The sequence below is a fragment of the Falco punctatus genome, assembly GCF_963210335.1.
Source record: "Falco punctatus genome assembly, chromosome: 4".
Classification (NCBI taxonomy): domain Eukaryota; kingdom Metazoa; phylum Chordata; class Aves; order Falconiformes; family Falconidae; genus Falco; species Falco punctatus.
Window position 1 is genome coordinate 72034463 of NC_137583.1, and position 13592 is coordinate 72048054.

The 13592-nt window shown below is 39.3% G+C and overlaps 1 protein-coding gene across 1 annotated transcript in view; it reads right to left on the reverse strand.

The window, feature by feature from the left end:
- Nucleotides 1-13592, reverse strand: part of MALRD1 (MAM and LDL receptor class A domain containing 1) — a 298926-nt gene that overhangs the window by 117919 nt on the left and 167415 nt on the right. The gene's annotated exons all lie outside the window — the stretch shown is intronic.

A 13592-nucleotide genomic window follows, 5' to 3' on the forward strand; every position in this document is an offset into this window, starting at 1 on the left:
TTGACCTAACTGGCAAGTCAGCAGCAAACAACATGCTTCATTTTATAGTAGTAGTATTAGAATGCAGATTCACCAGTTTCAATTGCTGTGAATGGATGTCACATCTATATGATGGCACAAAAAGTAAATATTTGCAAAAGTTTCATATATGTCAAAATTTATTTTTCTTTATGGTTGTGTGACTAATCATCCAAATTGTAAATTAGATTTTTTTGCTAGCCTTTTCTTATCAAAATTCATTAGTACTCCAGCTAGGGTTAATAAAAACACTGTGTGATGCGTCAAACAGCTAAATGTAATGCAAGGGTTTTAAGAAAGGTTCTAATAACAAAGCTTCTAATAAAGCAGTACATGAACAAGCAAAATCTAAGGAAAATAGAGACAACAGTAAAAATAGGCAGGGAAAAAAATTAATTACATTTCTTTATACATGGTGAACCTGTTAGATGAGATTTATGTTAATAAGATCATCCTATGCATATTTATGATGAGAAAATCAATCTTTATATAAGATTATTGTAGACAGTGTATTCTGAGTAGATGAGTGCAGACAAGCATGCACAAAAATATTGTATTAGTTGTTTCTGAATCGGGGAACTCACAGAATTGTTGCTACCTGTTAGAAGGAGATCCTCAGACCTCCCAAAACACAGAATTACTGAAGTATGGCTTGACAATGGTGTTCTGGAACAGCATCCTTAATTGTAAAGCAGTTAGTTGAGAACAATGGCAACTTTGTGTTCAATTGCTAAAATGGAAAAAAACCACAGGGAAGGGTCTCCATAACTGCATGTACAGTCATAAATATTCAGCTGAACAACTCCATTGCTGCACACTACTAATGCTGTTGGGAGCAGTGGTGATAGCAGCCCTCTGTGAATCACTGTAGACTAAGCACACAAGCATCTACAGAGACAAGTTTAGGCATTGCGTCTTCAGATATTTCTCATTAGTTTAAAGCAAATGACACAGTCCATTACAGAGAAAATAATATAACAGGACCTCACTGGTGCTTTGCACCACTAATTCCACAGCTGCTGACAACTGGTTATGATTTTCTCGGTGTGTTTCTCCCAGTGCAACCCCTGACTCTGTGTGCCATCATGACAGAGATCCACTCTTTTAACAGACTCACAGAATCACAGTCTATCTCAAGTTGGAAGGGACCCCTGAGGATCATCAAATCCAACTCCCTGCTCCTTGCAGCACTACCTAAAACTAAACCGTATGACTAAGAGTGTCGTCCAGATCCTCCTTGAACTCCGACAGGCTTGGTGCTATGACCGCTTCCCTGGAGAAGCTGTTCCAGTGACCAACCACCCACCCAGTGAAGAAGCCCCTTTCAGGCCTATAATCAATGCACTTAAGGGGGACTGGAATCAGAATGAGTGTGAGACCCTTTCTAAAACTTCCACTTACATTTCAACCTGGAAACACAGTGAAGAAGACTCTGTATGTTAACACTGAGCTCAAAATGAGAAGATCCAGTAATCGATGATTTTAACAGTGATAAAACAGTTTGGCAAATCTATCTTAACTTTACTCATATTATTCCTGGTCATCAAATATGTAGTCAACAATTTAACTTAGTTATTTCAGTAACTCAACAATATCTACTCCACTGATTCTGGTATTTTTTAAATAACCTCCAAAAGAGTATTACGTATTATTGGGGCAACTTGTTTAGTCTGCAAACATCTTCCATCTATCCATGACATGAATAAAATGGATAGTTACGATGGTTACAATGAGTTATATTTGGCTTTAGTACCTCCAACATGGAATACAAAAACAAAACTTAGAAGAAAACACTTTTTTTTTTTTTTAAAAAAAAATATCTATTTGTTGTATCTGGAACCTCTTATGTCTGCCCTTGAGAACTCTTTGGAATGGGAAAATTCCCCAAACTTTATTTGTAAGAAATTACTAATTTTACAAAAGTAGCTCAGTCCTGTATATTAGTGGTGAATTTAGGAGACTTAAAATGAAGTGGGCAATAATAATACTACTAAATGATAAGGGAATTCCTCTACTTCCAAGCATTTAAGTGAGACAGAAAAATTCAAAACTTGCATCTATCCCAACGTTAAGCCCCAAGCCTATAAAAAAAGGACATGTGTTTAAGTTTGGATGTATGTAAGTCAGTGGAGCTTCTTAAACTGTACAGAGATAAATATTTCTATAAAATCTGGAAATGTTAAGTGTGGCACAGTTAACCAGAATATAAGCCTCATGTCTATTGTCAGCCTGATTTTGATTGTTTTCACATTATATTACATGATGTTCTGTTCAGACTTGTATCATTTATCACATTGATTTTTGACTAAAGGATGCTGCAAGTAACAAGAAATATTGATCACATATTTCTTTAGAAATATCCACATTAAAACGTTGTAGCAATCAATTTCTATATGGTATCATTGCCATCAACTACCAAATCTTTATGTAGTTACAGGAACTGAGGCATGTTTTTTCCACAGTGAGACACTTTAATACTGTTTGCTAGGAAGATTCTTTTTCAGATAGAAACTTTGCAACAGAAATGACAATCATCTTGCACTTACAAATTCTTGAATGTGATATACAAATAAAGCACAGAAGAGAGGGACATTTCTTTTCCTGTCTGGGTTCACTGGTAGCAGTTCCTATACAACAGAAGCATTTCACAGTGTGTGAAAGGCTGATTTTTCATGCACCTAGCTACAGCTATGCTTACAAAACGAAAAGCAACCTCATCCCCTACCTAACTGCATGAAGGATGTTCTAATCCAGAGTGAAAAGTCCCTTCAAAAACACAATCCCTGCACATTGTCTGCATGAAACAGCCAAGGAAGAGGTGGGAAAGTGAGTCAAGCTTCCTGCTTGTCTCTCCCTTGCCCTCCCCAGGCCCAGGCAGTGGAGCTGGCCTGGCTAAGAGGTGTAAGGTATATACTTCTGGATACATACTTGGCATGAGAGGGGATCATCATTTGTAAGCTTTGCAGATTCCATTTCATGAATTATTGTTTTGTTTTCTGCATTCTCCTGCCATTTAATCTGTCTGGTCCTTTGGCATTTCTTTCATATCTTTGGAATGCGTTTGCTTCTAAACCAGACACAAATATGGCCTTGGGGGGGGGGGGGGGAATAAATCAGTCTGTGCTTTGACCTGCCCATTGTATCCAGAAATTCTTTGATCTTTTTCACTCTCATATACATGTATTAATGTAAAAGAGAGATATGTAAGAGAGAGATATGCAAAAGAGATATATGACAACCAGAAGAAACGTGTCTCAGTGTAGAGGAGCTTGGAGGTCACAGAGTCACCTTTCTTTCTGTTGTTATGAGGCTATTCTTCTACTGATACATACTCATACCGAGTGCTTAGATTGCTCTTCAACCTGGGCTGGTGGCTAAAGGCCCAGTTTAACTCTATGCTTCAACAGGCATAAAAAATGGTTAAGATCTGTGGCTTTGGCAGACAGTATCAGTAATGCCTGTGTGCAGGGCGGGTGGCTATGCTGGCTGTTACTCAGGGTGGAAATCCCATTTTCCAGTTACCCTGCAGGAATTTAGCTGCATGTGGGCCTTGGCTAAAAAAAATAAAAATATAGCCCTTTTCTGCTTTGTAAACGTCATACCACAGGCTCCCCATATCCTTCTTTGCTACATTTATTTGCACGCAATCCTAGTGTCTCTTTTCCTCACACCAACACTTTTCTATCAAAGCCACATTACCTTCCTTGTGTCTCATTACATTTGCCTTGGCCTGCCTTCCAGTTCTGATCTGTTCACCCCCCACCCTACCTTACATTCCTAAACACACATCATCCAGTTTCCTATTTGTATCCTCTTATTGCCTGCATTTGTACCTCAGCTAAGCAGAGTGACAAAGATTCTTGCATCACTTAAACCATCAGCCTGCTATCCTCAGTCAAAGTGGGTATTCCATGAAAAACTACCATCCAGAAGCCCATGTACATGAAAGGAAAAACACTTATCTTTCCAAACAAAAGGTTAAATTGTAGTTCTGAACTATGAAAGGATCATAATTTTTGTCCATTACATATATGCAAGTCTTTGAAAGAGAAGGGTCTCAGTTCTCACTGACACAGAATGCACAAGCAAAGTATTTTTTGCCCTAAAGAACTTGCTCAAAATCTATTTTTTAATCAAGATATCTCATTAGACAGCAAAATGGTAACAATGACACATCCCTGCTAACATATTACAACCACCAGATCTTTTTTCTGTTCAGACTAAAATCTTCAGTATCTTTCTGTAGGTGTCTTCCTCAGCTGATGGGAAATGTAGGTGAAATAACCTTTCTACCTTATGTTTCATTTCATGACTTGTGAACAGCCCCACAATCTGCATGCCACTTAATTTTATGAGCATTAAAATCCTTCTAAATTCTTTTGCAGTCTATATTAATATTTTGTAAACTTTCTGCATGGCATCTGAAAAGACATTATAAGCTAAAAATCAGAAGTTGTCATCTCAGAGGTTGAGGACTGCTAAAGGCCTTCATCCAGCTCTTGCTTTATGATCTGTATAGCCCATTCTCTAGACTACTTTGCCTCTCAGTGAACTGATTTTGCCTTCCGTAGCTGAATTCTACCTATAATACCAAAATAAACAATTTAAAAGTGCCTTTTATACCATTGTCCCAGCTTTATCTTTTATTCATTATTATCAGGAAGTTCCTCCCTTTGCTGGTCTAACTCATGATACACTGCCCATTTATTACATATTCAAATGTACAAAACCCTGTTTCCTCCTGAGCCCCATCCCTCTTCTGGGAAAAGGACTCTGTAAATATTTTTCCTTCCTTTGCAAGTGAAGTCTAGAAAAAAACCTTGCCAACAGTTAAGGTCTGGTTGAAGCTCTGTGACTCTCAGCCATGACCAATAATAGCATTTCACAGCTTCTTTGAAAAGTCAGTGAATTAGTGTGTCCTTTCAAAAATCCATCTTTGTATGTGCATATACCTGTCAATATTTCAGTTACAACACCTAACACTTAATTAGCACTTCAATAATGAGTATTTCAGGAGGCAACATTACAGCACTGAACTATCAGTAAAAATTCCAAGTATTATAATAATTCTTGGGATCTCAGATGTTTTCCTTATGCAAATAGAGGGAACCACTACAAATTCCTAGAAGGAAACAAGTTGCAGATCATCACAAGAGCAGGCAGAAGTTTCATTATGCAAACACAATCAGAGCAGCCAGCATAGTCCAAATGTTTCTGCAGATGAAAAATGAAACAGCCATGTTGCCCAGTTATACCTCCTGACAGACAAAAAGTTATTTTGCTATCAAACAAGCTAACATGGTAGCATAAACCTCTGCCTATAGCAGAAAAGAGAGAAATTCAGTCCAATTTATCAATACTGTCCTCCCCACAGGTCAAGACTGGAATTATTTCTTCCATCCCAGAACAGTGGGAAGGGAGGGACTCAGCAGTCTCAATAGGCCTAATGATCACCTAATCTTGGTGCAGACAAAAACAGTTACAAAGGATTATTTGTTGGTCATATCCATAGGCTTTACAGGGCAAGTCTACCACGGCCTACAATAGAAGAACACCTGCTAGTTTATTATGTGTATTTCTACTTTTGACTTATTTCTTCATAGTATGTTGTTCACTATTTATTAGTGCAGACTGCTGCTGGGCAACACCTCTAGAAAGTTCCTTGGAACATAGTTTTTATTTCTTCATAATATATCATTCACTATTTATTAGTGCAGAATGCTGCTGGGCAACACCTCTGGAAAGTTCCAAAGAACATAATTTTTACAACCTGTTTTGTAATTCTGTACTTTATAATGCCCTTAACTCAACCTGAGAAATTCTGAAAGTCCAATGTTATCGACAGATCGGCTAACAAAGTTTCCTTTCATCCAAAAACACACACCAAGAGCACTAAAAACAGATGTAAAAGGTTTTTTTTTCATGTAAGGCTCTTAAAAGTTATTATTAATTGCATGTCACTGCCCGTTATAGGTTGAATATAGTTGAAGGTCAAGCTGGGGTGGTGAGCCATCATTAGGTAAAACTTAACCGTAAAGGGCATGTTTTTCCATTGACTTGTAGCAGTGGGTCCTGGTCTTCCACTGTCCCATCATGCTAAGCAATAAACACTCTCAGAAAATGGCAGAGTTACTTCTAAGACAACCATAACTTGTTTAGATCTGTACTGTCTATATACCTAGCCATATTGGAAAAATCCTATTCATATTCAAAGGACTTTTTTATTTATCTTCTGACAGTCTGAGGGGAATTATTTCTTAATGATTTCATTACATTGCAATTCAGAATCTTCTTCATGCTTGTGTTCATCTGAAGAATGATCTAAAGTGTTTATAAATTATCTTCTGAGAACTTCAGGGGGAAAGTAGATCATATTTGGCTCAACAACCTCATTAATGCACCTAGCAATACTAACAATAAAGGGAAGAGAAGGCTATCTTTATGTCTTAGAATTTCTTTTTATTTTGTGGCCTTGTTTAATATTTTTCTTACACAGCAGAGACCACCATTCTTCTCAAGGCTATATTTCTAACACAGTCAGAATGATATTAGGAATGGAATCCAAAGCAGGCAAGAAGATTTTGCAATTTTCCATTACAAGATGTTGCAAAGAAACTTTATGAAAACACTCTCTGTCAGAGGAATACACTACGTATTCCAGATGCGATTATAAAGGTTCCACTATGAGGCAATCTGCCTTGTTACATCTGCGGTGAAACAGCAATGAAACCCAGATTTTGTTCTTGATCTGCACCTCTTCTGTTCGTGTTCTGATCAGGGTTCAAAATGTTTCCCAGGTTCCCTTTGCATCTGATATTTATTTATTTCAGCAGAGCCACAGGAAATGAAGCCAAGCTTACCAAATGGATGGAGGCAATAACAACATTTGCTAAATATTCCTGGACTCTTCAAATAAATACTCTTGAGGGCTTTTTAATCAGAGCAGAATATTTTCAAATGATTCTTCAAAAAACATTAACTGTTTATTATCAATACCATAAAAAGACTTTTGAGATACCTTGTTACAAAAGGCTTCTCTTCCTGTTGCACCCTTCAGACTTTCCAGAGAAGTCAGACCCTTTCTACATACTTTTTTAAACTGTTAGGAAAAAGCTTTTCTCCTATGCTTTCAGGTTCCTTTGAAAACAGTATCTTCCTGGCAAGCTGTCATCATTCAGAATTTTTAAAACAGGATATGTGTTATGCAAAGCACAGAACGAGCATAATGTGACTTTAACTGTCAGTGCTCATTTCTCTAGCTTTTGACGGATGGTAATCCCTCTGTTTCACAAGAGTATTTCAGGAGGGCAGTTTACTTTTCAGGCTGTTTCTTCTTGGTTTAGAATAAAGCATGTTTTTATGGTGTGCAAATGAAATTAACTAATAAACTTGGTTTTAACAAAGATTTACTTCCCTTGATTTACATATCATCATTACAGCCTTTCAAACTGAGTAAGTTTGAAAAGTAGTTTGCTGAAATATCCAATGATGAGGCATGTTCCTTCCCCGCTTCCTGCTTTTACTCAACAAGGAGTGGAGTGCAGTCCTGCAGTTTTACAGGTACATCAAAGAAACAGGAGGTGGAAGGAAGAAAAAGTCATGGCTTTTCCACATTTGCTCATATTTTAAAGACCTTTTCTATGAAGCTGTATTTTTCCAAATTATACAACAGTGAATATCTTTGCTGGAATTTCTAATATAATCTATCTACTTCAAGTTTCATTGCTTGAGAGTAAGTTCTATTTTCAGAAGGTTCCAAGCACCTTCCTTATAGTTTTGTGCTGTTGCGACCTCAACACTGCAGTACACAGAATACTTGCTTATTTTTAAAGATCTCAGTTCCTATGATTAAGTCTTTCCTACAAAGCTTGGGGGAAGAAAAAAAAAAGCAAGCATATTAAAATGCAATAAAACTGAAGACTAATGCTGTAGAGCAGACTCTTTTATCTTAAAAGAAAAAGATGTAGTTATTGTGTCTTCTTTACCTAAAGTTATTTTCAGAGCACATGACAGATTCTATCTTTTTTTCATTTCTCACTGATTTTCACTTAAAATTTAACTTCCTAAAAGAATATTACTTAGATTATTTGAAAACAGTAACTGAACCCTTCAAAGTTTGACCTTACATTCCTTTCAAACAAAAAAAGCTCTATATCAGATAAATCTGTATACGGTATCAAATCATTAAAATTAATTGAGTCAAAGAATTCACCCGAGATTTGAATAGTAAATTATTTTTTTTCTTTTCCTCTTTTCTGTTTTCTTCCCCCCCCCCCCCCCCCCCCTTTTTTTCTTCATTTCTTCTTTTCTTATGGTGACATGAAGAAAAATGAAAGCAGACAATAAGGTCATGAAAATGTGAGTTATGAATGAGCATGTGTGTCCCCTGTCACACTGTCAATCACCAGACTGGTAACAATTCAATGCAAACAGTTCAGCAGCGCTTTATAACAGTGCTAGTTACAATAACTCATGTCAGCTTTGACAGGCTACTTTATTTTAGAGAAAGACACATACTCTGTATGTTAAGTGTAAGGCTGGTTATTGTGCATGCAAACAAACCAAATAAAGCATTTGTACAAGTTGATGGTCATGTTGGAAAATCTGGGCACAGCAGTAGTCATTTACTACTCTGCCCTTAGCTACTGCTTTGAAAATTTGTCTCTCCTATTAAATAACCCAAAGAGACTTGTGATTAATATTATCATTACATTTAGAAAAATACTGCTAATTATCTGAATGTTGAAGCTCTACATTAAACATATAATTCCAAAATTATTAAGTCCACCTAGAATATCTCTGAGAGAGACAAATAGAAACAATTCCAACGTAGGGAGAGTTTTTAAACTTGAAATTAACCTTTCCATCACTAAACTGAGGGATGCTAAGGGATGCATGCCACAGGATTGTGAAATACTCAGCAAATGGAGGTAAAAATAAAAGAAGAAACAACAACAACAACAACAAATCAGGTAACAGCACTGCAACAATCTACAGAGTAATGGTCTCAAAAGACAGGAAAATGTTACTAATGAGTATGCAATAGGGCGAGTTTTACTTTAGGTATTTGCTGCTGAAAGTGATGAGCTTACTTAAGTTCCAATGGCTTCAATGAAGATTCATGATTCTCAGCACTGAAAAGAATACATTAAAAACAAGTTTCTCTCTAATTTTTCAGTTATATTTTGACAGGAACAAGAAACACTAGACAAGTATGTCTCTGCCTTCTTTAAAAAACACTTGGAAAAAAGTCATCAAGCTGATCAAATGGTATCTTTAAGAAATTACTTGATCCAGGCAAAATGTATACTGACTAAGTACATTAGTATGCATGAAAAATTGGCTTTATTTTTAAGGATAACTTACAAAATCACATAATTTCATTTTCACAGTGCATTACAGAAAGAAGGAAAACAGCAAGATGAAACACTGATATTTCAGCCTTCAAGCCTCTTATTAGACAATCTGCATGTATTAGTCTCAGCAGGTTTTCATAATAAGAGTTAATGACAAAGCCCATCCATCCATCCCTTTCATTTCCTCCTTTGTGTAAAGCATTAAGATGATTTTCACTCTCAGAAGTATCTTTTCCCCAATTTTCATTTCCAAAATTAACATCACTGTAATAAAGTAGTATGTATTTCAGCAAGGAACATGCATTCTAATGAACAAACTCAATAAATAAACTTATACCACTGATAAAATTCCTTTTTTTAAATGCACCAGGTTTTGAATTCTGGAATCTCATAGTGAATTCCTTCAGAGCATCAGAAGGCATAAACAGCTCACCCTCTCATGCATGCAGCACTTCTAATACTTGTAGGAGCTAAATAGACTCTTGGTTCTTAATTGCTCTAAGTGCTGAGTTGAGAAAAGCCAGCTTCAAAAACACTGATAAAAAACAACTGATAATTCATCTGAAGACAGGGTTTTGTTTCAAGAAGATAGGCATTTCAAGGCACAACAATTAAGTTGCTCATTAGCAAAGCTGAAGTTATACTTTTAAAATTCTTATTTTGGAAAAGCAGCGTATACTAGGAAGACAAGAATACTTTACTAGTTTTCTTTGAATTATTCTGTGAGTATCACCTTAAAACTTGGATTTATACTGTCACAACTATTAAATCTATGAAATTTCATTATAGACAGCTTTCATTTATAACCAAGCAAACTCTTTCCTTTCTTGTTTGCATCTTTCTACATACCTGTGATAGTCTTTCTCTCAAATATTCTTTTATGTGCTTAGGCTCTTAAAACACATTTTCATTCCGTACACTATCCTTACCAATTAGACCAGAGAAATAAAACTTCTGCTCTTTGTAAAAGAGGATTCATTAGGTACGTTGTACTACTTCATCCTGCCTTCATTTCCTAGCCCTTCCAGCCCTGCTTTCTCCTCAAACGCAAAAATGTCTTATTCATTTCCTAGTATAATCCACCTATGTTTGAATTTGGTTTCTAGGTAGCTTAAGGGATACAATTGTGATTGCTTGGTTTTCATATTTTCCCTTCCGTTCTACCACTAAGACTGAGTAACGATAAGCATCAAAGCCATTTTTTAAGACCATGAGCATTTCAAGCAGCTTAGTTCCATTTTGTCTCAGACCTTGTCACAGCTTTGTTTTACTCATGTTTTACAAGTCTCCTCAGACTGTACCCATCTTAGACTTGAGACAACTGTCATTTTCTGGAAAACCAAAGCTTGCAAGAGAAATAATCACACTTGCAAAAATTCTAGGAAGACTCTGGACAACTGCTATAACCCTCCATAATGCCAAATGTAAGGACAGTGTGCTAAATGTTGTGTAATGCTACATTCCTTGGATTATAAAATAAAAGCCACAGAATCTCAGAATGCTCAGGGTTGGAAGGGCCCTCTGGAGGTCTGCTAAAGCAGGCTCACCTAGACCAGGTTGCAAAGGATCACATCCAGGCAAGTTTGCAATGTCCCCAGAGAAGGAGACTCCACAGCCTCTCTGGGCAGCCTGTTCCAGTGCTGTCACCCTCAAAGTCAAGAAGTGCTTCCTCACATTCAGGTGGAACTCCCTGTGCTGCAGTTTGTGCCCGTTGCCCCTTGTCCTGTCACTGGGCACCACTGAAAAGAGCCTGGCCCTGTCCTCTAGACACCTGCCCTTAAGATACTTGTATGCGTCAGTAGGATCCCCTCTCAGCCTTCTCTTCTGCAGGCTGAACCGGCCCAGCTCTCTCAGCCTTTCCTCATTAGGGACACGCTCCAGTCCCCTCATCATCTTCACAGCCCTCTGCTGGACCCTCTCCAGCGGTTCCCTGTCTCTCCTCAACTGGGGAGCTCAGAACTGGACACAATACTGCAGATGTGGCCTCACCAGAGCAGAGTAGAGGAGAAGGATCATCTCCTTCCACCTGCTGGCTACACTTCTGCTTAATGCCCCCCAGGGTACCATTGGCCTTCTTGGCCACAAGGGCATGCTGCTGGCTCACGGGCACCTTGCTGTTCTCCAGCACTCCCAGGTCCTTCTTGGCAGAGCTGCCTTCCAGCAGGTCAGCCCCAGCCTGCACTGGTGCGTGGAGTTACTTCTCCCCACATGCAGGATCCTACATTTGCTCTTGTTGAACTTCATTAAGTTCACTGCCACCCAGCTCTCCAGCCTGCCCAGGTCTCGCTGAATGGCAGCGCAGCCTCCTGGTGCATCAGCCACTCCTCCCAGCTTTCTAACATCAGCGACCTTCCAAGGGTACACTCTGTCCCTTCATCCAGGTCCCTGCTGAATAAGTTGAACAGGACTGGACCCAGTACTGACCTGTGGGGCACACCGCTGGCTACAGGCCTCCAGCCAGACTCTGTGTGGCTGATCACAAGACTCTGAGCTCCGCCGTTCAGCCAGTTCTCAGTCCACCTCACTGTCCACTCATCCATCCCACACTTCCTGAGCTTATGTATTGGGATGTCATGTGTCAAAAGCCTTGCTGAGATCAAGGTAGACAACATCCACTGCTCTCCCCTCATCTACTCAGCCAGTCATTAGGCTATCAGGTTGGTCAGGCATGGTTTCCCCTCGGTGAATCCATGCTGACTACTTCTGATAACATTGTTTTCCTCCACATGCTTAGAGATGACCTCCAGGATGAGCTGTTCCATCACCTTTCCAGGGATGAAGGTGAAGCTGACCAGCCTGTAGTTGCGTGGATCCTCGTTCTTGCCCTTTTTGAAGATTGGAGTGGCATTGGTTGTCCACTTCCTCCAAAGTGACCTCCATGACCGTTCAAAGATGATGGAGTGTGGCTTAGTAATAACATCTGCCAGCTTCCTCAGCACTTGGGGTTGCATCCCATTGAGACCCGTGAATTTGTCAATGTCAAGTTTGCTTAAGTGATCTCTAAAATGATCCTCCTCAACCAAGTGAAATTCTTCCTTTCTCCAGAATTTCTCTCTTGCCTCCAGGGTCTGGGAAACTGGAGGGCCAGCCTTGGCAGTGAAGACTGAAACAAAGGTGGCATTCACTAACTCTGTCTTCTGTATAGACTTTGTCACCAGGGCATCCACCTCATTCAGCAGTGGGCCCACATTTTTGCTAATCATTCTTTTCCTGGCAATGCACTTGAAGAAGCCGTTCTTGTCCTTGATGTCCCTCACCAGATTTAATTCCAAATGGACTTTAGCCTTCCTCGTCATCTCGCTGTATGTTCTGACAACATCTCTATATTTTACCAAGTGGCCTGTCCCTTTTTCCACATCCTGTAAACTTCCTTATTCTGTTTGAGGTCTGACAGAAGCTCCTTACCCATCATGCAGGCTTTCTGCCCCCTTCGTTTGATTTTTCACTCATAGGGATGTACTTATCCTGACATTAGAGGAAGTGATGCTTGAATATCAGCCAGCTCTTTTGGACACCCCTACCTTCTAGAGTCCTAACCCATGGGATTCCTTCAGGTAGGTTCTGGAAGAGGTCAAACTTAGCTCTCCTGAAGCCCAGGGTTTCAATCCTACTCATTGCCATTGTTCCTCCATACAGAATCCTGAACCCCACCATCTTATTGTCACTGCAGCCAAGGCTGCCGCCAAACTTCACAGCCCCAACCAGTCCTTCTTTTTTTGTGAGTACAAAGTCTAAAAGCACACCTTGTCTCACTGTCTCCTCCACCACCTGCATCAAGAAGCCATCAACAATGCTCTGCAGGAACCTCCTGGACTGCATGAGGCTAGCTGAGTTGTCTTTCCAACAGATATCAGGAAGGTTGAAGTCCTCCAGGAGAATCAGGGCCTGTAACTGTGAAGCTACCTCATATTGTAAAAGGTCTCATTGACTTCCTCTTCCTGATCAGGTGGCCTGTAGAAAACACCCACAACAGTATCCCCCATGTTGCTCTGCCCCTTAATCTTTACCCACAAGCTCTTGACTCGTTCTGCATGCACCCAAGGGAGAGCCCAATACATTCCAGTTGCTCCCTCACATAAAGACCAACTCCACCACCTCTCCTTGCTGGCCTGTCTTTCCTAAAAAGTACTCAGCATTCCAGTCATGTGAGGTATCCTACCATGTTTCTGTAATTGCAATGAGATCATGGCCCTGCGACCGCACACAGATCTCTAATTC